The sequence below is a fragment of the Eptatretus burgeri genome, chromosome 1 (assembly GCF_056783735.1).
Source record: "Eptatretus burgeri isolate ZD-2024b chromosome 1, Ebu_testis_v1, whole genome shotgun sequence".
Taxonomy (NCBI): domain Eukaryota; kingdom Metazoa; phylum Chordata; class Myxini; order Myxiniformes; family Myxinidae; genus Eptatretus; species Eptatretus burgeri.
The window spans coordinates 13746806-13754332 of NC_140961.1; positions in this window are offsets into that span (position 1 = coordinate 13746806).

Below are 7527 nucleotides of genomic sequence, written 5' to 3' on the forward strand. Positions count from 1 at the left end.
ATCGTGTCCTTCTCAAGGCTAATTCCACATCGTGTCCCTCTCAAGACTAATTACACATCGTGTCCCTCTCAAGGCTAATTACACATCATGTCCTTCTCAAGGCTAATTACACATCGTATCCCTCTCAAGGCTAATTACACATCGTGTCCCTTTCAAGATTATTACACATCGTGTCCCTCTCAAGGCTAATTCCACATTATGTCCCTCTCAAGGCTAATTACACATCGTGTCCCTCTCAAGATTAATTACACATCGTGTCCCTCTCAAGGCTAATTACACATCGTGTTCCTCTCAAGGTTAATTACACATCGTGTCCCTCTCAAGGCTAATTACACATCGTGTCCCTCTCAAGATTAATTACACATCGTGTCCCTCTCAAGGCTAATTACACATCGTGTCCCTCTCAAGGTTAATTACACATCGTGTCCCTCTCAAGATTAATTACACATCATGTCCCTCTCAAGGCTAATTACACATCGTCTCCCTCTCAAGGTTAATTACACATCGTGTCCCTCTCAAGATGAATTACACATCATGTCCCTCTCAAGGTTAATTACACATCGTGTCCCTCTCAAGGCTAATTACACATCGTGTCCCTCTCAAGATTAATTACACATCGTGTCCCTCTCAAGGTTAATTACACATCGTGTCCCTCTCAAGGTTAATTACACATCGTGTCCCTCTCAAGATTAATTACACATCGTGTCCCTCTCAAGGTTAATTACACATCGTGTCCCTCTCAAGGCTAATTACACATCTTGTCCCTCTCAAGGTTAATTACACATCGTGTCCCTCTCAAGGTTAATTACACATCGTGTCCCTCTCAAGGTTAATTACACATCGTGTCCCTCTCAAGATTAATTACACATCGTGTCCCTCTCAAGATTAATTACACATCGTGTCCCTCTCAAGGTTAATTACACATCGTGTCCCTCTCAAGGCTAATTACACATCGTGTCCCTCTCAAGGCTAATTACACATCGTGTCCCTCTCAAGATTAATTACACATCGTGTCCCTCTCAAGATTAATTACACATCGTGTCCCTCTCAAGATTAATTACACATCGTGTCCCTCTCAAGGTTAATTACACATCGTTGTCTCTCAAGGCTAATTACACATCGTGTCCCTCTCAAGATTAATTACACATTGTGTCCCTCTCAAGGCTAATTACACATCGTGTCCTTCTCAAGATTAATTACACATCGTGTCCCTCTCAAGATTAATTACACATCGTGTCCCTCTCAAAGCTAATTACACATCGTGTCCCTCTCAAGATTAATTACACATCGTGTCCCTCTCAAGGCTAATTACACATCGTGTCCTTCTCAAGATTAATTACACATCGTGTCCCTCTCAAGTTAATTACACATCGTGTCCTTCTCAAGGTTAATTACACATCGTGTCCCTCTCAAGATGAATTACACATCGTGTCCCTCTCAAGGCTAATTACACATCGTGTTCCTCTCAAGGCTAATTACACATCGTGTCCTTCTCAAGGCTAATTCCACATCGTGTCCCTCTCAAGACTAATTACACATCGTGTCCCTCTCAAGGCTAATTACACATCATGTCCTTCTCAAGGCTAATTACACATCGTATCCCTCTCAAGGCTAATTACACATCGTGTTCCTTTCAAGATTATTACACATCGTGTCCCTCTCAAGGCTAATTCCACATCGTGTCCTTCTCAAGATTAATTACACATCGTGTCCCTCTCAAGTTAATTACACATCGTGTCCTTCTCAAGGTTAATTACACATCGTGTCCCTCTCAAGATGAATTACACATCGTGTCCCTCTCAAGGCTAATTACACATCGTGTTCCTCTCAAGGCTAATTACACATCGTGTCCTTCTCAAGGCTAATTCCACATCGTGTCCCTCTCAAGACTAATTACACATCGTGTCCCTCTCAAGGCTAATTACACATCATGTCCTTCTCAAGGCTAATTACACATCGTGTCCTTCTCAAGGCTAATTCCACATCGTGTCCCTCTCAAGACTAATTACACATCGTGTCCCTCTCAAGGCTAATTACACATCATGTCCTTCTCAAGGCTAATTACACATCGTATCCCTCTCAAGGCTAATTACACATCGTGTCCCTTTCAAGATTATTACACATCGTGTCCCTCTCAAGGCTAATTCCACATTATGTCCCTCTCAAGTTTGATTACACATCGTGTCCCTCTCAAGATTTCCGGTTCTGTGTTTGGAGCGCTGGCAGGTCTCCTTCGGGGCTCCCTGCTGACGATCTCAAAGTTCAGTTTCCGGTCGTTGTCTGTCCCGTTTTAACTGTTTATTTTTCGCACCTACATGTTAAGGCCCGGTCACACCTTGACGTTTTAGCCAACGTATGCCGATTTTTGAATTTTTTTTCTAAAACGCTGGCACACGTTGAATACGTTATGGGTAAGTTTTCATAACATTGAGAGCACGTTGCCATACGTCGTAGTACGTTGGCTTTAAACGTTGTACTTTTCGGTTGTCCTCAAATTTTTTCATGCTTGAAATTTCACGAGATATGCCGGCGTATGACTCACACGTTCCGCTACGCTGGCCACAAGTTGTATGCACGGTCTGCGATCGTTGACAGACGTCAACACCTGCTACTTGTAAGTTAATCATAAGTTGAGACACGCCGAGGTAATGTTTAGCGTACCCGAAACTTATTTCTAACCTATGATTAACGTGTTGTTGGCACGTTACGCGATCGTTGCCACACATCGACAGACGTTACTTTTAAGTTACTCATAGGCTGAAAGACGTCGGTATAATGGATCGTCCTTGCGTCAGCGTCCACGGCCACGGGCAGGACACTTATTTGCAGCATTCTTCAAACTTTTCTTGGGCATGACGAGGATGTTCACACTTCGATGTCTAGCTTGGCTATGATTCCAATTGTCCATCGGCAGCGTCTATTTAAAATAGTCGAGTTTGAGCGTTTTAACACGTTCAGAAGAAACGCTTCAAATTTCCAAACCCCAGCGTCAAAAAAAAAAAACAAAAACAAAAAACAAAGGCGAGTGACAGCAATTTAAATCGTTCATTGTAAACAATGAAACTAGCTGAGTGGTACCGTTTAAAAGTCGTTGAGTGTAAAAAAATCCAATTGTTGAGCGCAAGCGTCTACTTTCAATAGTGGAGATGCAGCCATTTAAATCGTTGAGTGGCAGACTATGAACCTACCCGTGGACACGCGGACGCAAGGAGGATCCATCATAACCCACACCCTCCCCCTCACACCCACCTACTACTGCCAACATGAACAAACTACTACTAATACTAATACTAATACTAATACTAATACTGATACTGATACTGATACTGTTACTGCTGACATGGACATCGACTCAAAAAGGACTCGAAAACACTGTTGGGTTCCCCTTTTATGAACACCATTTTTATATACCAATTCCCAAAACCGCTGGGAACACGTCTTTATATGGCAGTTGTAACCTAGAAACACGTTAAGTTTTTTTTTTTTGTCGACCGGAAGACGTCATTGGAATACGTCTACATACGTCGATGTGTGTTGGGACTACGTAAAGAATTGGTTCAAAGCACGTCAAACATAAATTAGAAATAAGTTTCGCGTAAAAAAGACATTACCGCGACATGTTTCGACTGATGAGTAGCTTATAAGTAGCCTTTGTGGACGTGTGTAAGCGTCCACATATCGTGTGTAAAACGTATCCCCATTGCATGCGGAACGTGTGTCATACGCCGAGTACGTCGTAAAATTTTGAACATGTTCAAAATTTCTTGACGTACTCTACTTACTACGACTTATGATAGCGTACTTTAGCGTTCTACTCACGTATACCAAACTTACTCATACCGTATTCGACGTGCCCCAACGTTTTAGACACACTTTTTGTTACGTCGGCATACGCTGGCAAGATCGCCAAGGTGTGACCGCGATTTTGACCCTTCCATTTCTACGGCAGTTATGATTCGAATCGTTGTGCGTCAGCCTTTTAATAGGCTACGTCACGACATCGTCGGCGATGCGTGCAACGCGCTCTGCCTAAGTTAGACTATCGTTGGGCATCGGTTGTGTAGGCCGACAACAGGTTCAGCATTCGTTGGTATAAGTTATCTATAACACAACGAAACATTCTGTGTAGTTACCAATGCGTTATACATAAGACCAAGTCGCTATGAATACGTCCGAATCTTTAAAAAAAAACATCAAAAGTTCAACGTAAGCCAGCGTTTTACATAAATTTTAACACGTTGCCATCGCTGGCTAAAACGTCAAGGTGTGACCGAGCCTTTACTGTGTGTTCCCAGTTCGGTTTTGTTTCAAAAATCGTGCTATTTTGTGAGATTTCGTCGAACTTGTCTTACTGGGTGCTTGAGGCCTACCCTTTGTTCCCCTCGGTGTACGATCGTGTTTATTTGTTTTTTCTCCCCATTATCTTCAATTTCGATCTTTCCCACTTTTTAACGTCCCCCATCCCTCCCAACTAATCACTATTTCTTATCTTATATTAAAAAAAAAACGCAACCTTTCTCCGATTCTTCTTCTGCTTCTTCTTCTCCTTCTTCATCTCCTCTTCTTCTTCCTCTTCTTCTTCCTCTATTTTTTCTACAACACTTCCATGACCTCATCTGTTGAAAACTCTCTCAAACATTAATAATAATAACAAATACGATCTCTTATAATGCTTCGTCTTCCTCTTTCACACATGTGGTTCTCTTTACTGTATCATAATGCACTACTCTTCTGCTATTGAAACAGACTGCTCTCAATTCGACCTTTCCTTCATACCATGCCGAAAAAATCCAACTGTTACAGTGTTTCTTCTCTCCATTCTCTGAATTCGCCTTTATTGCATCCATTAAAAATTGTGTTAAATCGCATCTCTGAACTAAAACTTTTAAAATCCCCAGTTTGCTATGAATGTTCGCTTTTCCATCAACCATTCAATTTTTCCAACTTCAGTGCCAACTCACTCCTCTCACCCCTCACTCTCAAAGCAACCATCCCACACTTCTCCCTCCAATCCTCCCTCTCACCTCTCTCAAAAACTCCCCCCCTCACTTTTCTCCCACCCTTCATCCCCCTCACTTATCCTTCCCAAAGTTTCCCCCCTCCCATCCACAAAGCTGCCTCCTTCCACTGCCCTCTCACCTCCATCTCTTCACTCCACCTCTTCAAACCCTCAACTGCCTTCTTCTCCCTCTCTTTTCCCCCCTCTCCACGAGCACCACAGAGCCTTTTCTCCTCCTCATTCGGCCCCCTCCCCGAGCTATTCTGCAACCCCCCACACTCTTTCAACAACCCTCCCCCTCCCCCCCATCCCAGCACCCAAAGCCTGCTCCCCTACCTCTTCATTAAAAGTATGGACCTCAAATATCCGGTGCCTTCGCTCAAACCTTTCACAACTTTCCAGACAGGTTTCCACTGACAAACCAGACATAATCTGCCAAACAGAAACTTTCCTCCCCAAAGATGTGTCTGACTCCCAAGTATCTCTCCCTGGTTACTCCCTCCTCCAGTTTGACAGACCTGAGCCTCGCCCTGGTGGAGGAGTTGATCTCTTCATCAAAGACTCCATTCCTCACTCTCCATGCACTGCCCTCACTCCCCCACACCCCCAGGAATACCTCTGGCTATGGCTTCCCTCCACTCCCACCTCATGTTTATATGTGTACTGTACCGTCCACCTAGCAGTGATGAATCCATCTACACCTCACTATCTGAAAACATGGACCAACTTCTATCTTCTCATCCAAACTCTCTCTTCCTCATATGTGGCGACTTCAATTGTCATCATGCCAGTTGGTTCGGTGTGGGTACCTCTCTCACCTGTCATGGCACCTCAGCAAAAGCTTTCTGTGACTCATTGGGACTGACTCAATCAGTCAACTTCCCGACCCGGATCTCAACCAATGGTACTCCATCTCTTCTGGATCTGATTTTGACAAATTTCCCTGACAATATCTGCTGCTCTTCCTTCCGCTCCAATCGGTTTTTCTGACCACGTCCTTGTCAAAGTGGACATCTCTCTGGCTGTTATCAGAGAACCACCTCACTGCCGTCGAGTCTGGCATTTCACGCAAGCCGACTGGCAGATCTCCAAGCAGCCATCAAACTTATAGACTGGTCTCCTATCGCTACTTTCTCAAACATCAACTCATCCTGGGAATTCTTTCAAAGAAACTTGCTCTCCCTCATGCACAGATTCATCCCCTCTCGTCGTCAGTAGTCCTACCCTTCCTCCCGCCCTTGGTTCACTGAAGTTTGTAGTGAGGCAGTTGTCCTGAAACAACTTGCCTTTGCCTCATGGAAAGCAAACCCAACTGAGGGCAATCTCAGTTTCTTCCATAAAGCTCAGAACAAGTGTGTATCTACCCTCAGGAGAGCCAGAAAACAACATCTTTCTCATCTCAAGTCTGAACTCTCAAACCTCTCTCCCTCCTCAAAATCCTGGTGGCGTTTAATCAAATCTGTTTCTGGTGTATGTTCCCCCTCCATCCCCTCCCTTACCTCAAATGGCCGCACTGCTGATACCACACGTGAAAAAGCTGAATGTCTAAACTCGGTGTTTGCAGCTAAATCTTGTGTCCTAAACCCATCACTATCTCAACCCACTTTACCCAGTCGCACCCAACTGTCCCTGGACTCTGTATCCTTTTCTCCTGACAAGGTGGAGAGCTTGCTTTCAAACCTCGAGTCAGATTCTGCAACCGGTCCAGACGGCATCAGCCCACGTGTCCTCAAAGCCTGCTCTTCTGCTCTTGCTCACCCTCTCTCTGTTCTATTCACCCTCTCATTTGCCCAAGGTCATCTGCCATCTGCTTGGAAATCTGCTAACATCACTGCCCTGCATAAAAAGGTGCAAAAACAGATCCCTGTAACTACAGACCAATCAGCCTTCTCCCAATCATCAGCAAGGTGATGGAATCCATCATCGCCTCAGATATGAAATCTTTCCTCTTCTCCAATGGCTTGATTTCCAATCATCAATTTGGTTTCAGACCAGGTCACTCTACCCTGGATATGCTGCTTCTGCTCTCCCATCAATGGATGGAGGTCCTCAATGCCAGACAGGAAATCCGAGCCGTATCCCTGGACATATCACGTGCTTTTGACACAGTCTGGCACCCTGCACTACTCACCAAACTCTCTTCCCATGGTATTCAAGGCCATCTCCACTCATGGCTCGCAGACTTCCTCTCCTGTCGCAGTCAACATGTGGCCCTAAATGGAGTTCTTTCATCCCCTCTTCCTGTCCAGGCTGGAGTTCCTCAAGGTAGCGTTCTGGGCCTTGTTCTTTTTCTGGTTTTCATCAATGATCTCTCGGACTCTCTGGAAAATCCTCTATTTCTCTTTGCCGACGACTCCACCCTCTGCGGTACCATCTGTCATCCCTCAGACCGGCAAGCAGCAGCTTCTTCACTCACTGCAGATCTGGATAAAATCACAAACTGGTCCAACACGTGGAACATGTCTTTCAATCCAGACAAATCTCACACTCTCACTATGTCTCTTCGAAAGGACCGTTAACAAAACCCC